General features: G+C 41.7%; 1 long non-coding RNA gene across 1 annotated transcript; it reads left to right on the top strand.

The window, feature by feature from the left end:
• Positions 1–7,559: 7,559 nt before the first annotated feature.
• Positions 7,560–21,079, top strand: LOC132346896 (uncharacterized). The gene is made up of 2 exons (XR_009496875.1): positions 7,560–7,946; positions 16,303–21,079. It is a non-coding gene; the product is annotated as an uncharacterized lncRNA (long non-coding RNA).
• Positions 21,080–21,436: the final 357 nt, after the last annotated feature.

The following is a 21,436-nucleotide window of genomic DNA, read 5'->3' as shown; positions in this document are numbered from 1 at the left end:
TCAAGAATGTAGATTTGGACAGCACAATGATGTTTACTTACTGAGACATGAACAAACACTCATATGTGTGTATATACGAATGTGTTCTGTGTGTATGTGTCCTCTGTACCTGGCTAGTGGAAACTACACAATCTTTTTAAGCACATATGGACTAATTAAAAAATTTATTACTTCATAGTCATAAACCAAGCTTACAAATTTCAAGAGTCCCTAACAACAATACAAAAAAAAAAAAGACAAAACAAAACTAGAAATTAACAACCAAAAGATAAACTTAAAAAAAAATCTCATATTCTTGGAAATTAACAACAAAAAAGGGCCTATGACTCAAAGAATTCATTATGGAAATTGAAAGTAGTTTAAGTTAAATGATAATGGATCAGGAGTACTAGCTATAGAAACTTAGCAAGCTTGGCTAAAGCATAGCTGAGTGCCATTTGTGGCTTTAATTGCTTGTTAGAAAAGAAGAAAGGCTGACAAGAAATTAGCTATGTGTCCATCTTTAGAAGATAGAAAAAGAGAAAAGTAATTGAATAGGTCCAAAAAATAGTAAAAAACATAAATAAATAAAAAAGAAGAAGAAGAGAAATAAATGAAATGAGAAATAAAACCACAAAATTATCAAGGCCAAATTTGCTTAGAAGGACAAACTTCTGACAGAGCAAGAAAAAAGAGAAGTCCCAGTTTCAGGATGAATAAAGCTCATAAGTACTGAAGTATCAGAGATTAGATTTTAAAGGAATATTATGACCAAGCTGATGTCAAATACTTATAAACGCCTATGGAGCTGAAAAGTTCTTAGAAAAGTACAAATTATTAAAGTTGACTTAAGAAGTAATAAATACCTGGAGTCTCCTGTCATTTTGAAAGAATTCGAGTCAGTAGTTAAAAATCCTTCCACAAAATAAACACCAGTTCCAGATGTTTTTATGGGTTGTTTCTACCATATATTCAAGGAACAGATAGTTTCAGGCTGAGACAAACTCTTTGCAAAGAATAGAAAAAGAGAAAACACTTCTCACCCATAAGACTAATATAACCTTGATTCCAAAAGTTGACAAGGATATTTAGTGGGAAGGGAAATCACAGACCAATCTGGCTGTGAACCTAGATGCAAGAATCCTAAATAAACTATTCACAGACTATGCTATGCTAAGTCACTTCAGTCATGTCCAACTCTGTGCGACCCCATAGACGGCAGCCCACCAGGCTCCCTCGTCCCTGGGATTCTCCAGGCAAGAACACTGGAGTGGGTTGCCATTTCCTTCTCCAATGCATGAAGTAAAAAGTGAAAGTGAAGTCTCTCAGTCGTGTCTGACTCTTAGCGACCCCATGGACTGTAGCCTACCAGGCTCCTCCGTCCATGGGATTTTCCAGGCAAGAGTACTGGAGTGGGGTGCCATATAGCTAGCAATAATCAAGTAGCATTTATTTCTGGAATGACTGATTTAATATAAAACGTGTCATGTAAATCATCATATTTATAGTTTAAAGGAGGAAACTTGTGATCATAATAGATTCACATAAACATTTGATGAAATTCATCAAACATTCATAATAAAACCTTAGCAAGCTAACTTTAGAATGGTGTGGTGGTGGTGGTTTAGTTGCTAAGTTGTTTCTGACTCTGTGACCCCATGGACTATTGACTGCCAGGTTCCTCTGTCCATGGGATTCGCCAGGCATGAATACTGGAGTGGGTTGCCATTTCCTTCTTCAGGGGATATTCCTGACCCAGGGATTGAACCTGGGTCTCCTACCTTGCAGGCAGGAGATCTTTACCAACTGATCCACCAGGACATGGAACTTCCTTTATTTACACTAAATATCTTTTTACTGGAAAATCATGGAAAGTCATGCCTTTAACATCAAGAATGAAACAAGGACTGTGACTGCTCTTACCTCTGCTAATCAACGTTGCTCTGGAGTGCAAGCCAGCACACTCAAACCAGCAGTCAAAGTACAAGGGTCAGAAAGAAAAAAACAAACTATCACTGTTTGTAGATGATATAAGTTTCCATATACATCAGCTTCCCTGGTGGCTCAGACGATAATCTGCTTGCAATGCAGGAGACTCGGGTTCGATCCATGGGTCAGGAAGATTCCCTAGAGAAGGGAACGGCAACCCACTCCAATATTCTTGCCTGGATAATCCCATAGACAGAGGGGTCTGGTGGGCTATGATTTTCCATATAGGAAAAGCAAATCTACAAATTATGGGAAATATCACCCATAGAGCTGTATCCAGCTGGGGTCTCTACAGGAATCAGGTAGGATCCTTGATGTAGCTAGCCTTCAATGACTAGACAGATGTAGGAAGGGTGAAGGGGAGCCAGTAAAGGTGGTCAGCCCCTGTGGTAAGTAACACTGAGGACCCTCAGGTTTGTGCAATCAGAGGGGAGGAGTGAGAGGAGGGCGTGGTTAGCTGAACCTGGAGAGGGAGGGGACAGCTGTAGGCAACTTCTGAAAGTGGGAGGTGAGTGTTTGTTTCAGGAGAAGAGCACAGCCCTGATGATTGGCTGCGTGAAAGACAGGGAGTGGGGTACAACACCCCATTTTACTTTCTTCCTGTCCTCTGCTCTTCTCACCGTAGCTTCCTATTTCTGACTTTCCTGGAAGCCAGGACACAGGGAGTCCCTGATGTAGAGTCTACAGAGTTTGTCTCCTGGGCACAGGGCGTGGTGGGAACAGTGGAGGGCACACTTGAGAGCAAAGAGAGGATGCCTAGCAAACATCTAACAGGGGCTGTGAGGTTCCTTTATGTAGACACATATGACTGTATTCAACTGTAATAAGGGAAGCTAAAATAGAGAAAGAACCATATTCATGACAGAAAGACATAAAAATGTCAGTTCTTTCTCACATGATGAGAGATTGAAAACAATTTTAATAAAAATTCCAACAGGATATTTTTGCAGGACTTGATTCACAGATTCTAAATTTCAGTGGAAGAGTAATTGATAAGAATAAGCAAGACAGTCTTAAGAGGAACCAGGATATGTAACTCTATAACATATCAAGTCTTCTTATAAGGTTTTAGCAATCAAGACACTATTAGCACAGTGAGATCAAAGGAATAAAATAGCCCAGAAAGAGGCAAATCAAGCAGAAATGTCATATACGTCTAAGCTCACAATTGCAGGTCAGTGTGGAGATGATTCAACAAGTGTGCCGGGCTTGGTTATGCATGGGGGAAAACCATAAAAACTGTCTTATAGTCTACATTCAAATGGCAATTCTGAAGTTAGAGGGCAAAGTGGATTAAAATCTAAAATGTAAAAGGTAAAATTTTAACAGACTTAGAAGAGAATATCGAAGAATATCTTTACAACTCTGGGACTAGAGCAAGATTCCTGAACAAGTACAAAGGGCATAAACCGTAAAAGAAAACTGGATAAATTCAACCACAATAAAATGAAGATCCTCTGTCCTTCAGAAGACATCAACGAGAGAGTGAGAGAGCAAGTCATAATCTGGGATATTTCAACACATAGCTGACAAGGATTAGTATTCTGAAGGTATGCACAATTGTTTACAAATTAATAAGGATATGATAAACCAATGATAAAAGAGGCAGAAAATATGAATGGGTGAGACACAGAAGAGGTCTGAGTAACTCATGAACATATGGAAAGTGCTCAGCCTCATTAGTTACTGGGAGAGTTGGTGATGAGATGTTACCACACATCCTCCAAAATGGTCCAAATTAAAATGTCTCAGGACAGCAAAGGGCTTCCCTGGTGGCTCAGATGGTAAAGAATCTGCCTGCAGTGCAGGAGACCTGGGTTCAGTCCCTGGGTTGGGAAGATCCCCTGGAGGAGGAAATGGCAACCTACTCCAGTATTATTACCTGGAGAATCCCACAGACAGAAGAGCCTAGCAGGCTACAGTCCATCCGGTCAGACACGAGTGAGCAACTGATATAGACAGGGAGTGTGGATCCAAAGGAACTTTCAAACACTGCTGCGCCTGTGCAAGCCAGTGAAACTATTTTAGAAAACAACTTATTGGGAATTAGGTCAAACACATGAATATCCTGCAAGCCAATCACTTGCCCAGTTTGATTTTCAAAAGTGACCATTTCATGTGGTGAGATCTAAGTCATCTCCTCAAGGAACACTTGCACTTTCTGAATGGGAGACACGTATAGGATGATTCATAGCAAGACAGCTCTGAAATAAAATGCCCTAGGATATCCTCCACGTCTAAGGATAGCATGCGGGATGAGCATACGGGGTATGTTGAGTAATGGAAGACTTTAGATATGTGGAAACGATGGATACTAAACACAGATCAGGTTGGACATACAGTGTTGCAAAAGCCAAAATAGGACAAAACAAACAAAATAGTAAAGTGTGGAAGAACTTATACACAAATCAAAACCAGGCAAAACTCAGTAGTGTTCTGTTTAAGGATGCCCTCACATCTGGAAAATCTAGAAGGAAAATCAAGGAGTGATTTATACAAAACTCAGAAGGGGAAGGTGGAGGGATTCCCAGGGCCTCTGGGTAATCAGGCATATTTGTTTCTTAAGCTGGGTAATGGGTACATGGGCATTTGATTCATTCATTTACTTTAATTTAAAAATTTACTTATTTATGGTTGCACTCTATTTGCAGTGAGCAGGGGCTGCTCTCTGGTTCCGGTGCACAGGCTTCTCTTTGTGATGGCTTCTCGTGTTGCAGAGCATGTGTTGTAGGGCGTGTGGGCTCAGTAGTTGTGGCAGGTGGGCTTAGTTGTCCATGGCATGTGGCATCTTCCTGGACCAGGGATCGGACCCATGTCTCCTGTATTGGCAGGCGGATTCTTAACCACTGAACCACAGCAAAGTCCCTGATTCATTAGTTTTAAAAGTATAGTTCTTTAACATGTACATAGAGTAAATCCCCTATATTAGAACCTCCAAGTTAGAAACTCTCAAAGATGCAAAAGCGCATTCCATCAATATCAGGTGTGAGTGAAATGGCATCTTGCCCTCCATCTCCTGTTGCTGACGATGCTTCAGCTCTACCATCTCCCTCCTCCAGTCAGTAACTCTTCTTGCCTGTTCACTCGATGCCAGCCCTGGATGCCAGCTGTTGTACTGTACTACTGTACTTTTCAAGGTACTGTACTGGCAGATTGAAAATATTTTCTTTATTGTTTGTGTTTGTTTCTATGTATTATTTGCATGAAAAGTATTATAAACCTATTACATTTTTTCTTGCTTTTTACCAAGCAAATTGACAACATTTGAAAAAGGATCATTGAAAGAATATGAGGAATCACATATTGGTGGGAATGCAAAGTGTAAGTGGTGGCTAGTTCTATCCTAAGTTTGAAAAGTCCTGAAAAGGGGGGTTCTTTGATGTAGTAGGTGTACCTACGAGAACTTATGATCATAAAACCATCATAGATGTGTGTACAAATTTCCATTTAGTGCAGTACTTTGTATAATTACGTAAAAGGCACATGCTTGACAATCATGGTTAGTTTAAATAAGCTATGGCCCAGCTAGACATTTAGTGGAAAAGCACATCACTATTAATATTATGTAAAATAGAAGATGAAGTAAAACGTTCTTGATATATTATTTAATACAAATAAGGTTAAAGTCCTATGTGGAATATAATTTCATGTTTTAAAGATATGCATATTTATAAAGAATAGAAAGGATATAGATAGTGCTAAATAAATAAATGAGTAATAAAGAAATAAAGAAATGAGTGACCTGAACCAGGATCCTAATACTGGTTACTTCTCTGATTACCCTAACCCTCTAAGGTTAGGGGTGACAGTGGTGTTTTCCTTTTTACATACAGGTATTTCCTAAAATTTTATATCATGTTCATGCTTTCTTGTTGCAATAAGAAAATTTACAAATAATTAGAATTAAAATGAAAGACTACTCCCATGTAGTAGTAGTCCAGCACTGGTATTTTTATCTCCTAATAACAGTTTATACATATACAGTGTTCAATAAGCCTGTAATAAAAGATCAGTACATGGAAAAAAAAATGAAAGACTAATATATCTACATAACCATCTTGTTTTGTATCATAACCAGCACAACATGATCACAAATGGGGTTACTGAATGTTTTTGAAATTGAGTTTCATATTCAGATCTTCTTTTTAAAAATATTAAATACCTTTTTATCAATACCCTACAGGTTAGAAAACTTGAAATGATTATGTGTTCAGACCCAGCTTCCAAAAGCACCCACTTTAAGGTTACTATTTGGCCAAAATTTAACTAGCTGACCCCACATATGCTTGCTCTTGTGGGACTGCCAAGCTATGTCAGCAGAGAGAGGATTGGGAGCCAGTTACAAACCCAAAGATCCAGCTCTGGATTTCTACCCAGTGGGTGAAAATGGCCCGTAGGACTGAAAATTTCAACCAGAACTGACTCCCCGCAGTGCTACTGGTCTCAATACCCACGTCCCCCTCTGTGAATTGGAAGTGCAGAGTCTTAACCGGCAGGCAAGTCCCTCAATTAGCAATTGGGTGCTGTCAAACATTGCTTAGAAGGCTCTATTTAAAGGTTTACTGCTGCTGCTAAGTCGCTTCAGTTGTGTCCGACTCTGTGCGACCCCATAGATGGCAGCCCACCAGGCTCCCCCACTCTCTTAAACTCCCTAACCTGGATACTCTTACAACATCCTGGGTAGGTCTTTCCAGATCTGATTTCTACGAATGTGGCTATTGTTTTCAAAAACATTCATGGCAAGACTTGTGAAATGTTTGATTCTTACTGAGAATGTGTTATTAGAAACTTTTCTGGGCTGTTGGACACATAGAGTCAGGAAATTTAGCAAATCATTGTGAATCTCAAGATCTGTCCTTTTTGATGTCCTGTGCACACCCTTGGGTGCTGCCTTCTTCCTGGAATTTTTGTGGGTTTGAGGCAGGACCAAATGTTTCCACACCACCCACAGGTTTCATGCTCATTAGTCCCATTAATTGAAGTCTTCCAGCAATTTACTTGGGAAGAGAAGAGGAAAAGACAGGGAGTCTGCAATATTCAAGATTATGGGCTGTCTTGAGCAGTAGGAATTCCCAAACTGGAAAGGGTGTTCTTGTTGGGTGGTTGTGAACTTATGCTCAATGTTGGAATATTATCTAAAACTTCCATCTTGAAAGGGTTGCACTTGTACTATAATATCTCAGAAAATTTGACTTTTTGGATGCTTTTAGTATATCCTTTCTGGGTCTTAGAATGAATCCCTAACCTAAAAGCCAAACTCAAGCAATGCTTGTAGTCAATGATAAATCTAATTGGTGCCTCCCAAACACCTTTTGAAAGATCTATGAATTTTCAGTTATTTTCAGAAGCATGGAATTATTTTGGACATTAAGGAAAAAGCAGCACCATAGACATCCTGGGTGAAACACTAGCTGAAAAACACATTTGTCTTATAGGAAATACAAAAAATATTAGCCCCCAAATGGAACCCACATCAGGGACTGCGTCCACTGTGATAACTTGCTTTGGTGAGCATGGGAAGACACACTTGGAGTCTCCCAGGATCCTGATGATCCATGATAATAATTTCCAGGATGAAAACTGCAGGGATGTGGAGAGAGGAGAATTTTCCAGTGGGTTTTATTTAAATAAGCTAACATTTAACAGATTATCTGAGCCTAGTAAAACATGTTGAAATACAGTTCCTACGGCATGGTCTCAGATCTTTGCAACTCTTTGGGGAATATAATTAAAGCCAGTTCATGAGACTACTGGGTGGGGCCGGTGGAGGATGCTGGATGAGGGGCTCTGGCAAGATGGAACTCCACAGGCAATTAACATTATACTCCAAAGGAAGCGGTGCTGAGGAATTAACAAATGCATCTGTCTACTCACAGGAGTCCTGCACAGTGAGCGGTGACGCACTGAATGGTCCATTTTTCTTTTCTAAATCCAGGGCTGTGTTTTGCTTCTCATGGCGCTGATGGCATATCTGAAAGGTAGGAGTCTGGGTTTTGCCTGTGGGTGGATATTTGCAGTCACATCTGGCTTTGCTTTGCCGTATTGTTAACCCCCCTTTTCCCTGCTACAGTTGTTTTCTTTTTATTAAATTTCCCGTCTGGATCCCTGCGTCTGCATTTCTAATGTCAACAACTGCTTTTATCACAGATAATAACTTCCTTTTACAAAAAAAAGGCTGTATCATCCTACATGCATTTCAAATTACGTTTTATGAACAAACACTGAAATATAGTATTTGGCAGTATGCGTAATTGAGTATATTTATAGTCATCTAAATTTCAGTTTTGCCAGAGCCAAGAACCAAGTTGGTTGCAGTTTTCTTAATAATCTATTTCTTGAGAGTGTTGTTGCTTCTCACCAGAACTTAATTAAGTTCACATTGGGATGTTTATGAAGGAAATTATGCGGTATGCCCAAACATGCCGTACAAACAATTATCAAAAACCAGCAACTCCTTAACACTCCAGAGTTTTCACAACCACAAGCGTGAAACTCTCCCAAATCGATTGTTTGCTAATAGATGGGCTAGGATCAAATTAAAAAATGGATGATGAATGAGAAGGAAAGCTGGACTTCTGCAGTCATCAAGCACAGGACCAAGCTAGTGCCAAGGTCTTTTTGCCTGATTTAATGTCCTTGTGTGGTGTAGATGCCCACTGGGAAGGGGGCCAAACTCAGGTTCTGGGCTCCACTGCTGACCTGCTGTAAGTTATGCAAGTCTGCCTGGTCCTTGTACACCTCTTGAAGATAAATAAAGGACATTTAGGAAGCTATTGGCCAATATGAGGTTAAAATGAATTTCTTGTTCCTACTGCTAAAGGTGTTGAGTGTTTATTTACCATATAGTATATGTAATCTAGTGAATAATTCTGCAAAGCCATGTGCTGCTGCCTGTAGCCCACACAGCAAACTGAGTGAATGATAGAAAATTAGATTGAAAATTTTGATGATAAGTTTCTGATATTTCCAGTTTTGAGATGTGGCATGACAGGATAATGGTGATCACACAGGGAAAAAACTACACAAGCCATTTCAGTATGGAAACAGAGTTGGCAAAACAGATGACATATTTTTAATCTCAGACATATAATAATGTTTCAAGTGCAGACTTCTGGTTTCATTGCTTTCTGGATGGCGGGCACTTCTGGGACGGAATGTTTGACACGTGACACTGGACAGATGCAGGCTCCGGTGTCAGTTTTATTAAAGAGGACATGTACCTGGAAAGGACTGCACTGTGCAGACAAGAACTTAAGTTTCAGTGGCCATCAGGTTAGTTCTCAAACACATTTGAGTGTGATTTGTCTTTAATTATAAAGTCCAGTGACGTATTTTTACCTGCCCATCTTAAATCCTGGGCTTCCCCAGGGAAGTAAAGAATCTGCCCACAATGCAGGAGACCTGGGCTCGATCTCTTGGTAGGGAAGGTGCCCTGGAGAAGGGAGTGGCTACCCACTCCAGTACTCTTGCCTGGAGAATCCCGTGGACAGAGAAGCCTGGTGGGCTACTATCCACAGGGTTGCAAAGAGTTAGACAAGACTGAAGTGACTTAGCATGCCTAAATCCTGGTGTAATTTAGAATGTAATGGCTGGTGTCTTGATTTCTTTTGTTGACTGTTCTGGGTACATTTTAAGGGTCCAGTCTGGTGGCTATTGACAAGAGAGCTGTTCTGTGTATACTTTATCTCTACACTTTTAAAGAAATGAAGACTTAGAAGAGTGAAGGAATTTGTCCGGAAGACCCCCTGGAGAAAGGCATGGCAACCCACTCCAGTATTCTCAGCTGGAGAATCCCGTGAACAGAGGAGCCTGGTGAGCCACAAGTCCGTAGTGTCACAAAGAGTTGGACATGGCTGAAGTGACTTAGCACTTACTCATCCAGACCTCAGTGTTTCAAGAGGGAATATCTCTCTTCCATTCTATGGAACATGTAAGGCACTTTTTAAAAATCTCTGTTTAAGTTCTGCCATATTCTAGAAAATAATCTAGTTAAGCAGCCTTTGTTGAACACCCATTTGACACAAAATTCCAAGTTGGATGTTGTAAAGGAGATACAAGAAAAGGGTGCTGACCCCTCGCCTTCAAGTTATTTACCACTTAGAGGGGAAAGACAGAAGGGGCCTATGGGAAAGACATAAGAAACTCTTGCTACCGGCTAAACCATGTAAGTGAAGGATAATCTGTCAATCAAGTGGACTATGATAGGAATTTGATAGAAGCAAAACACATAGCTGGTGAATCAAAATAAAAACACTACAAGGATAATACTGAATGATGCCTAGAAGTTCAGCTATTGACCTTGGAAGACATCAATCACAGAAGTAAAGTTTCATTCTGACAATTGGAATTACGGATTGAATTTTACATAATCTCCCCTTAGAAGTTCTAGTTCAGTAGTGAAAGTAACAGATGCCTGGTTGCCATGGTGACATGAATCTCATGCTGGGGTGGATCCATCTCAGCTTGGAACTTCTTCTCCTAGGACTGGGAATCATGGGGAGATTGAGTCTGGTCTTGGGTTTTAGGATGAAATTGATCCCTGGGTCAGAAAGATCCCCTGAGGAAGGAAATGGCAACCCACTCTAGTATTCTTGCCTGGAAAATCTCATGAACAGAGGAGCCTGGCGGGCTATAGTGTATGGGGTTGCAAGAGTCAGACACAACTTAGCAACTAAACCACCACCACCGAGGATTTCCAGAGAGGAAATTGGAATATTGAACTACCAGCCTGATTTAGGCTTGTGTTGGTCTCAAGCTTGGAAGCCAGTAATCTTAGAAAGACAGAATGAAGGAGAAAAGCCAGGGAGTTGGTGGCCGGAAGGAATGCAAGGTTCAGGCTTCACTCCCTGTGGATCCCAATGGTCATTTCTCTTAGTGGTCCTGGACAATTTCCATAAATTACAAATTATAGTTTATGTTAATGTTATTAAGTATGATTTTTCATACTCCTTGTAATGAGTAAGGAATCCAAACTGTGTCAAGATCAACTCAAGTGGACAATGTGTGCTATTAATGTAACTTCTGCTCTCAGTGAAATGAAAACATACTTGGAGACATGAAACGTATCAGGGTGTGAAGATTCTTCTTTTTAGGGGTGAAGAAAAATTCTCCTGTTTTTGAGCCATCCTTTTATATCAGTTCTACAAAACTGGATGTAACTTTATATTTTTAAAAGATATAGTTTTGTAAATATTTAATATTCTGCTAGTTTGATTTTGAATTGTGCATGTCAAGTACTCTATTTGGGGAGGTTTTATGTTTTATTACACTTAGTTAAAAAGGAAAAAAGTGTACATTTTTAGAATTTTTATGAGTAAATTAATGTACTAAATATAAATATTTAAAAAATATCAGGGTACAAATTAATCTTGAGGTATCAGAACCACTGACTAGTGAAGTACTGAGTAAATCAGGTGCATGGGTGCTGGCCTCTGTCCTCTGTCACTTACCTTGCGTCCCAGTCTTAGCAGTTACAACTCCTCCCAGCTCCAGCCTCCTCCTCTGCCCACCAGCCAGGGCTGTTGCAAGGATCAAAGGAGAAGATTTATTCCATTTTGATAAAGAGTTTTGTTGAAACTCAGGTGCGCTGTAGGAGTGAAGCACCCTTGAGTCTAAGTTTCTCTGAAGAGGCAGACACTTGAAAGAAAGGATTTAAGCCCCAGGTGAAGAGCATAAGTAGGAAATGATGGATTCTATCTGAGGGAAACCATGTGCTTGAATACGCTTTACAGAACCAGATAGGAAATACTATGAATGTGGGCAGCTGCCAGTGCATGTTGGTTTCATCAGATTATTTTACAGTAATAGAAATGATTCTCATCGTCAGGAAGAAGCTGGGAAATTCCCAGCTGGTATGATGCTTGTTTTCTGATAGGTATTTATGAGGAATCTATGGAAACATGTCATGGGTAACCCCACTCTCTGGTTATTTTTGATCAGAAGCTGACCCTAGCTGTTTTTAATCTATGAACTAGTCTTAAGGAAGTTTTGGGAAAATCTAACCTTTTAAATGAAATGTGGTACAGCATTTGAGTTTCTGGCAATGTGCCCATTAGTTGAGCCTAGTGCTAAAGTGAAAAAATTAATTATATGAAGGTTTTGTTTTGAATTAGAAGACCTGAAGCAAGACCTGGTTGGTAGATACACACACACAATAAAAAAAAAAAAAAATCAGGGTGAAAAGTAATTTTGAGGTACCAGAATAACTGACTACCTAAGTACTAAGTGAATCACGTGCGTGGGTGGTGGCCTCTGTCCTCTGCCAATTACCTCATGTTAATGTAGAAGATAGGTGATCAGTTGTGGGCTTGCTGATTGCCTTTTCTCTGACAGTGGTACCAGGGACTCACTGAGACCATTTCCTCTGATGGAGTTGAGGTAGATTATTATGGAGGGCTTCCCCCATGGCTCAGCAGAATCCACCTGCAATGCAGGAGACACAGAAAATTTGGGTTCTATCCCTGGGTTGGGAAGATCCCCTGGAGAAGGGAATGGCAACCCATGCTAGTATTTTGACTGGTAAGTCTCATGGACAGAGAAGCCTGGTGGGCTACAGTCCATGGTGTCACAAAGAGTCAGACATGATTAAGTGATGGTGCACACACACATGCATTATGGAGTGTTTAGCCGTATGTTCTGGAGGCCAGGTTAGCATATGGGGTGGAGGCTTTTCTAGAGGTAGCAGGAGAGCTGGGACAAGGGTCTCTCATCCATGTGGAGGCCATGGGGAAACCATTGCTCATGTCTGATGAGATGTAAAGATACTTTTGCTGACAGAGGGGCTCTGAGAGTAAAACACTGATTTGGAATTTGATGCTAGGCCAGGATGTGGGTGAAATTTGCTCTCCACGTTAATGAAAAAAATGCCAAGGGAGGCCAAGCCGGGGGAGCAGAGGAGGGAAAGGGCCTGAGATCACGCAGTCTCCTCTGATCTCCGGGCTGCTGAGGACTCATCAGCCTCAGTTAATTAGAGAGGACAAAGGGAGCTGCTGCCAAAGTAAACAGCACTGGGCACACTCGCGCTTCCTGATAAGAGCCGCCCTTATCTGAGAGCAGAGCTTCTTGGGGAAATGTGGAGTCCCTGACGGCTCAGTGCTGGCACCTGGGGCCTTGGGAGCCACGTGCACTCAATCTGGGGCTGCTCCGGTGCAGTCTGCTGGGCTACGGCCCCGTGAGCCTCCTTCTTGGTGCAAGTTCTTCTCTGTTTCTCTTCCCGAGTGAAGAGATGGGGAACTGTTCTCTTTCATCCTAGAATCAAAAGTTCTCAAATAATTCTGGGCTTAGATGGATTTGTACCACCCTTGGTGTCTGTGGGATGCTGTAACCACGGCCCTGCTGTGTAAAATGACTTTCCCGGTCCTCTGATGGGGGAGTGATGGGGGAGTTTTGACTTGAAAGGTTTGACAGAAAACAGCAAAATTCTATAAAGCAATTATCCTTCAATAAAAAATAAATTTGGTAAAAAAAAAAGAAAAGAAAAGCCTAGAGAAGGCACTCCCAATTATCGTTGGTAAGAGTTGAAGTTTCGACCTTTACTTGCTTGTTTAATTCAGAGTCCATGCAAGACTCTCCGAGCCCTTTCTATGAGCTGTCCACCCTGTCGCATGCTGTGGGCTCCAGGGAGGGCACCTGGCCTCCCAGGGAGCCCCACCTTGAGATGGGAGAGGGAGGACAGACTGTAGGTCCTGACCAATATTCCCTCCTCTCAAATATCAGTATTAAAAAAAAATTCTGCCATAACATGGATGATGAATTCATGTGAGATTTATTCTGAAAGGTGAATGGATTTGAGAGCTACCATCTTCTGATGGATTTTTTTTTTCTTTTAAATGTATTTATTAGCTAAAAACTTTTTTATCTGCGCTGAGTCTTTGTTGCTGTGTGCGGGCTCTCTCTAGTTGTGGGGCACAGGCTTCTCACTGTGTTGGCTTCTCGTGTTGTGGGGCATGGGCTCTAGGCACTCAGGGCTTCAGCAGTTGCAATGCGCGGGCTCAGTAGCTGTGACACACAGGCCTAGTTGCCCTGCGGGATGTCGGATCCTCCTGGACCACAGATTGAACCTGTGTCATCGCATTGCAAGGTAAATTCTTAACCACTGGACCACCAGGGAAGCCCTGACAGATTCTTAATACATTAGAAAAAAGATTTTAATACGGGTCTGTTAAGAGATGATTTTTGTTCTATAAAACAAGTTTTAAAGTGATACTTGAACTCTTTCATTCAAAAATTGGATTCAATGTCTCTGGCACCCTACACTGGGCCTTGGATAGTTCACTGGGTTAAAATCGAGATCATTTACTGGCTTTACTTTGAATTTTTTGCTTTAATATTAAATATTTTTCATCTCTTGGAAGCTCCACATCTGTTGTGGATAGGTAGGTAGGTGTTTATCTTTTGTTGTTTCTGGGTGGTACCTTCTGCCGCCTTTGCACGCTGTGACTTTTTTTTTCTGGGCTCCAAAATCACTGCAGGTGGTGATTGCAGCCATGAAATGAAAAGACACTTGCTCCTTGGAAGGAAAGTTATGACCAACCTAGACAGCATATTAAAAAGCAGAGACATTACTTTGCCAACAAAGGTCCGTCTAGTCAAGGCTATGATTTTTCCAGTGGTCATGTATGGATGTGAGAGTTGGACTATAAAGAAGGCTGAACACAGAAGAATTGATGCTTTTGAACTGTGGTGTTGGAGAAGACTCTTGCGAGTCCCTTGGACTGCAAGGAGATCCAACCAGTCCATCCTAAAGGAGATCAGTCCTGAGTGTTCATTGGAAGGACTGACGTTGAAGCTGAAGCTCCAATACTTTGGCCACCTGATGCGAAGAGCTGACTCATTTGAAAAGACCCTCGTGCTGGGAAAGATTGAGGGCAGGAGGAGAAGGGGACAACAGAGGATGAGATGGTTGGATGGCATTACAGACTCAATGGACATGGGTTTGGGTGGACTCTGGGAGTTGGTGATGGATAGGGAGGCCTGGCGTGCTGCGGTTCATGGGGTCGCAAAGAGTCAGACACAACTGAGTGACTGAACTGAACTGAACTGAACTGAGCAGTTAAAATAAGATGTCAGTGTTAGAATCAGACATTAACCCCGTGACCTGCCTGTTATATACTGATCATAACTTTGTTTTGCTTGAATTTCTGAGGTGAGTCAAAGCAGATATATGTACAGTCTGGAGATGGCTGTGTATAAACTGAAACATTTTTGCTCACAATTGCTGATAATACATTCCTTCAGATGAAAGCCTCAAAGAAAACTAGACACTGATATTAATGGAGGGGATTTCTGAAAAGCTTAAGGGGAATTATTAAACTTTTGTACTACTTCCATCTACCTCTTATTCTGTAACCTGTTGCGGGAGGGGTCCTTCCCAGCTTAAGTGCATGATGGTGTCATTTGCTGTGAAGAGGCACCAGTGGATGAAAAATGACCGTGCTTTGTGTTTGTTAACACTGAAATATTCTAAAATAAGCACTTGCTTCATTAGCCCATTAGATATTATGTCTGGCATCAGGAAGTAGAAATATTTGATTTAAAATGAATTGTATGTGCAAAATTTTCTATATGCATATGAATCAAATTATTAGGCCAAGTTACAGAGTGTTTATCATTATTGGGAAAATATTAGACAAAACTTAAAAAATCACACTGGTATTGTTTTCCTAAGTAAAACAAACAAACAAAAAAACACTTAAGGCTTGTAAATGTATTTCCAGAATGGATGTCTCCTATATTTCAAGAATAGGTTGTTCATATTTTAGGGAGAGATTTTTTTCTTTTCTTTTTAAAATTTTATGAAGTATATCAGTAAAATGTTGTATTAATTTCTGCTATACAGCAAAGTAACTCAGTTATACATATATATTCTTTTTCATATTCTGTATAGTTCCTCTGCTACACAGTAGGACCTTGCTGTTTATCCATCCCATGTATAATAGTCAGCAGCTGCTAACCTCAACCTCCCAATTTAGGGGAAAATTTGATCCACGTTAAAAGACAGGCCAACTACCAACTCATCTAGAAATCATAAAAACTGATTGTTGTTAATGTTGGCTTCAGTTTTTATATTTTATTTAAATTTTTTAAATTGAAGTAGAGTTGTGCAATATAGTGATTCACAATTTTCAAAGGTGATACTCCATTTTTAATTATTATAAACTCCTTGCCACATTCTTTGTATAGTACAATATATCCTCATAGTTTATTTAATACATAATAGTTTGTGCCTCTTAATCCCCTACCCCCATATTGCCACTTTGTAACCACTAGTTTGTTCTCTGTATCTGTGAATCTGCTTCTTTTTTGTTGTATTCATTAGTCTGTTGTACTTTTTAGGTTCCACAGATAACTGATATTCAGCTTCCTGGGTAGCTTAAATGATGAAGAATCTGCCTGCAATGTGAGAGACCTGGGTTCGATCCCTGGGTCGAGAAGATCCTCTGGAGAAGGGCATAGCAACCCATTCCAGTATTCTTGCCTGGAGAATCCCATGGACAGAGGAGCCTGGTGGATTATAGTCTATGGACTCACAAAGAGTTGAATATGACTGAACAACTAACACACACACACACATAAGTGAAATCATATAGTGTTTGTCTCGTCTGACTTATTTCACTTAGCATAATGCCTTCTAAGTCTATCCACATTGCTGCAAATAGCAAAATTTTGCTCTTTTCTAAGGCTAAGTAATAGTCCATTGTATATATAAGCCACATCTTCTTTATCCATTTATGGATGGACATTTAGGTTGCTTCCATGTCTTGGCTATTGTAAATAGTGCTGCTATGAACTATTTGGGGGGCATGTATCTTTTCGAATTAATATTTTTATTTTTATTTTTTCAGATCTATTCCCAGCAGTGGGAATCTCTTTTTACCAAGGAATTGAGTGGCTCTTCACGTGAGGACTTACTTGGTGGCTCAGAGGTTAAAGTGTCTGCCTGCAATGCAGGAGACTCGGGTTCAGTCCCTGAGTTGGGAAGATCCCCTTGAGAAGGAAATGGCAACCCACTCCAGTATTTTTGCCTGGAGAATCCCATGGAGAGAGGAGCCTGGTAGGCTATAGTCCACGGGGTCGCAAAGAGTTGGACACGACTGAGCAACTTCAGTTTCTTTCTTTCACATGAGGAAAGAAGTTGAAGTAACTGAGTGAGCATGACTGAATGGGGTAGGAAGGTGGGGCCTTGGAGAGATTATTACCCTTGTATGAAAATGCTGGGGAGAGACAGGAGATGTGTTAGAGAGGGTGCTAAAGAGCCAGGGGTTGCTGTTGCTGAGAAAGGTGGGGAACCATGAGCAGCAGGGGTGATGTATGATGACATGATTTAGGGCAGAAGGGAAGGAGAAGGATCTGGAAGGGGGAGGAGGAGGGTGTCTCCAACTACCTCCCAGTCTAGTGTGTGATGACTTTGAATGACAAACGGCCATTATGTGAAGGGGGAGATGGCGCAGCATTCTCAGGGAAGCACCAGTTTTTGTCAGAACAAAAAGGAGCAAGGAGTATCTGGGGATTTGATTGGGGATATAGGGACTTTTGCTGTGAATGGTCCACGGATTCCAGGGGATGCAGTGGAAGGGTTTCAGGAGTTGGGACTAGATGGGAAAGTCTTGTGGTCACTGGACTGTGGGGAGGAAGGTATCCTGGAAGACAGAAAGAAAGGTCAGTATGCAAAGCACTTAGCCTGGTGTCTGCAATGTCGTGAGGTCTCAATAAATGTTGGCTTTTAATCATTTTGTCAGGGATCGATGAATTATTGAGGAAAATGTTGTTATCGGATAAGGATCAATAGCAATGCTTTTGCAATCCAGACTTTCAATCAATGTTATAAAAATCTGTGTTAGTTCAAAGGATTAGATAAAACTGTCCTCTGATCTAAATGGAGAGAGCTCCTGAAAGAGCCAGGAGCTATAAAACTCAGGCAATACGGGACTTTCCAATAATGCTTATATACTGACTTGCAAAGTCAGTATTAGAACATTTAAAATACTCACATTTCCCATGAGGGTAAAGAAAAATGGTTTTATTTTTGCATTTCCCCTTGAGTGAATGTGATTTATTTATTTTTTTAATAAACTTGCAACTTTACAAGCTTTTTGAGGAATACCAAGGGGACATGACACAGTTATAATTCGTGGCTTCTTACAGCATCTTCCTTTTGTACAGCGAGCTATGTCTTACTGTAGTTAATGTTATGAGGAGTAGAATATCTCTCCAGAAATCTTTTCAGATCCAAGACTCAGCGCTCCTGGGCTGGGAATCTGATCTGGTGTATTTTACTACTTGAGTAAACCTGTAACCTCAGAATGATTGAGTGAAATTTGTTAGATTCAAAAAATAGATTGAAAGATATTCTGGAAGGGATTTAGCCTGTCTCTAGGACAATTTCTGACATTTTCAAACCTCTCTGATACTGAAGTATTCTCTTTCCCAAGTTATGATTTCAGATTGCCCAAAAAGATCCTGGCTAGTACTTCACAGGAAAGGATATTTCTTCTCAGTTATACAGTTCAGGGATACGAAGGGTACTGACCTTATTACAGGAGTAGCATCTTCACCTGGAGAAGCATCTGACACTTCTTTTCGCCTGAATTCTCTGCAGCACTGGCCACGGGGTACTACTTCTTCCTTCTTGGCTTTTGTGACATTGATCTCTCGATTCTACTCTTATTTCTTAATTTTCCATCTTAGTTTCCTTCACTGGGCTTCTTCTTTGTGTCTCTGAAATTTCTTAATTAACCCATTTAGTTGTGACTATGGGCTGATTTTTTTCCCCCATCAATTTCATACTTGGATAAGTCCTAACCCCCAGTGACCTCAAATGTGACTGGATTTGGAGATGGGTCTTTAAGGAGGGCAGTCAAGTTGAAATATAGTCATTAGGGTGGGCTTCATCCAATAGGACTGGTGTCCTTACAGGAAAAGGAGGTGAGGATGCAGATACAGGCAGAGGGAAGGCTGTGTGAGGACACAGGGAAGATGGTGTCTACCAGCCAAGAAGAGAGGCCTTGGAAGAAATCAAGCCCACCAACACCTCGATCACAGACTTTCAGCCAGCACATCTGTGCAAAAATAAATCCCTGTGTCTAAGCCCTTTGTCTGCGATACTTCATGAGGGCGGCTCTACCAAATGAAAATAGTCGTTCATTTGATATATATTTTTAAAGCCCTGATGAAAAGATACACAAGACATGTCTCATTGATGAAATAAAGGTGTCATCTCCTGGGGGGTCACAGATGTGTGAGGAGAGGGGTGCTTAGTTGAGAGTTCTGTGGCTGGAGGTCCACCCTTCCACAGCTTAACAAGCTCTGGAGGCACCCTATTTCTCCACTCCTAGTCCATCTTGATCAGGCAGTCAGGAAATCAGCTTGGCTCACATGGTTGAAAACTACACCCGATCATGACCACTTCTCCCCTCTCCCAGTTGTCACCCTGCCAGGAGCACCAGTGCCTCCTGCCTGGACCAGTGCAGCCTTCTCACTGGTCACCATCCTTAGCATCCTCACTGTCCTCTGCATGGCCACCTGGGGACTTGAAAGTTCAAGTACAGTCAGGTTGCCCCTTTATTGACAGCCCCATAATGGTTTCTTTTGCTGATACTGGAAGCTGTGATTCCCCTCCTCTGCCAACCCCTCCTGGAGCCCTCCGACCGCAAACTCTGTGCTGACTCTAATATACCAGGCCCACTCCTGCCTGTGGGTCTTTCAGCTGCTTCTTCTGCCTGGCGTTCTCTCACCTTCCTCCAGTATGTATTTGACGTACTCCCTCAATTCTTGAAGTCTTTGCTCACATGTCACCTTCTTGATGAGGTCCATCCTGACCGCCCACTTTCATTTGATGATCTGATCTCTGCCCACTGGCCCTGCTCCCCCTCCTGACCTCTTTTTCCAGTGATTTTCTTTTCTTCCTCCCGGGGGCTCTTACAGTCTAAGTGCTTTGTATTTTATGGGTTTATTTTGAATCCTTCCCCACCACTGTCTGAGAATAGACTCCGCAAGGCGCCACTGCCGGGACCATGGCCTGTTTTGTTCAGTGGAGGTACTGCAAACACCCAGGGCATGACTGGTATGTGCAAGGGGCTGGATGCAGGTCTGTGGACTTGGTGACTAGATGACCCGGATCCTATCTCTGGAGGGGGAAACGTGCCGAGGGAGCTCTACCTGCAAAGATCTGAGAGTCTTGTGGACATAAATTGAAAAGAGCTGTTAGAGCCTTCAGCATCTTCAGCTTTCCAGTTGTGGCCATGCATTTCCTGGGCAGCAGGCAGGTGATGGCTGAGCTTATGGGAATTCTAGGGACCATATTTGACTAAGACTTTATCAGCTCTGCATTGTGGGCTGGGTGCCTCCTGCCCCATCCTGGTCCCCTCTGCTCTCACAGACATCAGGTCTGCGTCATGATCTGAAGGTTTTTGCTGCCCATATCTGTTCAAACCCTTTATCTTTCACAAAATCACTATAGATGGTGACTGCAACCACAAAATTAAAAGACACTTGCTCCTTAGAAGAAAAGCTATGACAAACCTAGACAGTGTATTAAAAGGCAGACATCATTTTGCTAACAAAGGTCAATATATCAAATCTCCATATAGTCAAAGCTATAGCTTTTCCAGTAGTCATGTATGGATGTGAGACTTGGACCAGAAAGAAGGCTTGAGTGCCGAAGAATTGGTGTTTTCGAGTTGTGGTGCTGGAGAAGACTCTTCAGAGTCCCCTGGAAGCAAGGAGATAAAACCAATCAAACCTAAAGGAAATCAACCCTGAATATTCATTGGAAGGACTGACACTGTAGCTCCATTAATTTGGCCACCTGATGTGAAGAGCCAGCTCATTGGAAAAGACCCTGACGCTGGGAAAGATTGAGGGCGGGAAGAGAAGGAGGTGACAGAGGATGAGATGGCTGGATGGCATCACTGACTCAATGGACATGAGTTTGAGCAAACTCTGGGAGATAGTGAAGGACAGGGAAGCCTGGCATGCTGCAGTCCATGGGGTTGCAAAGAGTCGAACATGACTTATTGACTGAACAACAATAGCAATCTTTCACAAGTGTTCCTCTGCCTCACGCTTCCCTCCCCCCGACGACCCCAATAAACTTCCTGCACTCTAACCTTCATGGTGTCTGCTTCCTGAAGGATCCAGGTGGTACTCAGTGAGGTCCAGGGAGGAGGTAGTAACATGGTCTTTGGAAGTGGATCCCCATCCCGGTTTTACTCAGGGCATGGATGATATCTGGCACAAGATGGTAACCCAACTCCTAGAACTCTCACTGATGGTAAGTTGGGAGAAGGTTCCAGCAGAGGAAGTATCCCTGTCTGGAGAGAGGATTCAGGTATTTGGGAAGGTGAGGAGATGCAGAGCACACAAGGACCATGGAGTTGGCTGGTTGTTACTGAGTGGCATTGATGCCCAATGGTGGGCTGAGGGGAAGCTGTGGGCAATTAGGGGAACAATTGGAAACTAGATATGAAGG

This window comes from Bos taurus, chromosome 13, assembly GCF_002263795.3.
Source record: "Bos taurus isolate L1 Dominette 01449 registration number 42190680 breed Hereford chromosome 13, ARS-UCD2.0, whole genome shotgun sequence".
In the NCBI taxonomy this organism is placed as follows: Eukaryota; Metazoa; Chordata; class Mammalia; order Artiodactyla; family Bovidae; genus Bos; species Bos taurus.
Note: the sequence above shows the minus strand (reverse complement) of the source record. Positions and strands in the feature narration are given on the sequence as shown.